At 36.4% G+C, this 2940-nt stretch overlaps 1 long non-coding RNA gene across 9 annotated transcripts in view; it reads right to left on the reverse strand.

The window, feature by feature from the left end:
• LOC128249185 (uncharacterized) overlaps positions 1 to 2940 on the reverse strand; it is a 201660-nt gene that overhangs the window by 167973 nt on the left and 30747 nt on the right. Inside the window, exon 5 of one of the 9 annotated variants that reach the window (XR_008265287.1) lies at positions 1608 to 1825. The exons of the other annotated variants lie outside the window; for them this stretch is intronic. This is a non-coding gene — a long non-coding RNA (uncharacterized LOC128249185). Of the gene's footprint in view, positions 1 to 1607; positions 1826 to 2940 lie in introns of those variants that run through there. 9 annotated transcript variants of the gene reach the window in all.

Here is a 2940-nt window from a genome sequence, read left to right on the forward strand (position 1 = left end):
ATAATAATAATAATAATAATAATAATAATAATAATAATAATAATAATAATAATAGAGATAACTCGAATGTGGAATCTAAAAACAGAAACAATTCCTATCATAGTAGGTGCCTTAGGTATAATAAAAAAATATTCAGACAAATACATAACAAAAACATCAGGACTTACAAATATATATAACATACAGAAAATTGCACTACTGGGTACTGCACACATTCTACGCAAAACACTTTCAATACAGTAAACATAAGAGCACCACAGCAAACCACAGCACATACCCAAGGCGCACAGAGCTGCGCTCGGTAGTGAAGTGAAAGCACGTTATAAAAATAAAACTACTGAATAATAATAATAATGATGATAATGATAATGATAGTAATGATGATGATGATGATAAATACCAATAACAGAAATATTTTGCTTCATCGAACAAACACGAATGAACACTTACACATCCTACAATCACTTTCTAACTTCATATTAAAATTTACAGCTGTCCGACAAATAATAGAAAGTAATATGATAAACACATTCCGTGTTTGTGATGTCACTTTGTAGTTGAAAAATACATTTGAAATATCTTCGTACAGTGTTAACATGTACTTGTCTACATTGTCTGGAGGTGTTTTATCTTAGCTTAACTATAAACAGCAAACGCATACACGAGAAAATATTGATTTCTGAAATTGGCATAACGCCATAAATTTGTTGGCAAGAGTGTAATCATTCTGATTTAACTCTGTATTTATTTTACCGACCCCGGAAAGATAAAAAGTGAAAGCAGAATCGCTGCTCTTTGTATATAAAGATCAGGACTGAAAGAATACTGGAAGCCACTTAGAAATATTGTCTGTTGCACTAACGGTTTGGAGATTACACTCCAGCACACTTTCTTCTGCGTGTGCATGTGTGTACGTATGTGGGTGAGGAATCAGCGAGAGAAAGAGAGAGAGAGAGAGAGAGAGATTGGAAAGGTGGAGGGAGAGTGAGTGGAAACAAATCCGGCATGAATGCATAGAATTCGTAGGGCAGACCATCCAAACCGGGCGATTTGTGATTTGTGCAATCACTTATCGCCACTTGCATTCCAGTGGCTGTTATGTAATCGGCTTTTCGCCGTGGTAGGCCGTCCAGGTACATTCTGACCTAAGAAATACTCTATCTAAATACGATCTGGATGACCCGTTGTGGTTGCTCCATGTCCACACTGGCACATCACGGAAATACAATCAGTACCTGTCAGAAAGCTGGAAGTCCTGAGCAGGTTTTCGAGGCTTTTCTGTATATATATATATATGTATATATGTATGTGTGTGTTTGTGTGTCTGTGTTTGACCCCCAACATGGCTTGACAACGGATGCTGGTGTGTTTATGTCCCCGTAACTTAGCGGTTCGGCCAAAGGTACTCATAGAATAAGTACTACACGTACAAAAGAATAAGTCCAAGGGTCGATTTGCTCCACTAAAGGCGGTGCTCCAGCATGGCCTCGGTCAAATGACTAAAGCAAGTAAAAGGGTAAAAGAGTAAAAGACTAATATTTTTATTACGATTATCATTAACGTTAAAATGTCCACATTGAAAGACATTCAAAGAAACAGCTGTTGATTTTATTCGCAGTTTTATATTTCAGCTGTTCAGATTTAGGCTGCATTCTATAAAAATATATAATAATCAATTTACTGTGCAGTCGACTAGCCGATAATATGCAAATCAGGAATCTTCTTAATGAGTATTTTGATCAGCTACTATTATATATATAAGTTACTAATTCTCTGAGAGCCCGAAGAATAAGGATGCATCTCTTCTGATGGTGAACAATCATGGCTGAAACAGATCAGTAAGAGGATACTCAATTAGTTTTCTGTTTACTTAATACAATATATTAGAACAATATGATGTTTTCATATCGTCTGTAATCTTCACGGTTAATTGCATTTCAATCAATAACAACGGATTTATTTACGTTGCAAATGTTTCAAATATGCTAATTTCATTTACTATCTTCTCTGTGTCTCCGTATCTATCTCACTCTTTGTATGTATGCATGCATGCATGTATGTATGTATGCATGTATGTATGTACGCATGCATGTATGCATTCATGTCTGTGTGTGTGTGTATATATATATATATATACAGGGTGCGTAAGGTATTTGAGGATATACCTTTTTGGGGGTCATTGGTGCGTTGTTTGCTAACTCTGTATAATCTTTGTTTCGGGAAATAATAATGACAGACCCTCAGCTTACTCAAGAAATTAAAAGGTATGCTGTTATTTTGGTTATCGAGGCTGAGCATAGCGATTTAGAATATCTCGATTTTTAAAAGTTGCCAGATACAGACGAAAGACCGTTGAGCACTTTGTGCAGCGTGCTAACGATTCTACCATTTCACTGTCTTGCCCTGATGAAATACCAGGCAGTGGCTCTCATGGCTTCTGATCTTAATTGATTGGAAGTGTTATCATGTACATTGTTTTGTCTTGGTATAAAAGATGGACCACAGCAAATATTCTACACAATACCACAGATTTGCTTGTCAGTTGTTTGACCTTAACCAGTTGAGCATGTCCCTTGGTGGCTGACGATATGTGCATCTCTGATCATGAGCAGGAGTAGTGGGGGAGCATCATAGCCATGTGTTGAGAGGAATTCTTTGGGAGTTGAATAATTCACTTTTGGAAACATGGGTGTTTCGTTCAACATCCTTAAACGACCCTTGTTCAGGGACCCTTTGAGCGGGATGGGCTACTCGACCTGAAGAAAATTCGGATCTAGTTCGAAACGGGGGAACCAGTTTTCATTTATGTTTCATGTAGTGTTTTTGGTACCGAAAGACTTTCAAATTTCGTATACTTATCTATTTTGTGTTATAGAACAGAAAAAAAATTTTGTATTCGAATTAATTTCATGCAAAAAATTGTCTTATTTCGATAATTTC

The sequence above is a fragment of the Octopus bimaculoides genome, chromosome 12 (assembly GCF_001194135.2).
Source record: "Octopus bimaculoides isolate UCB-OBI-ISO-001 chromosome 12, ASM119413v2, whole genome shotgun sequence".
Lineage (NCBI taxonomy): Eukaryota > Metazoa > Mollusca > Cephalopoda > Octopoda > Octopodidae > Octopus > Octopus bimaculoides.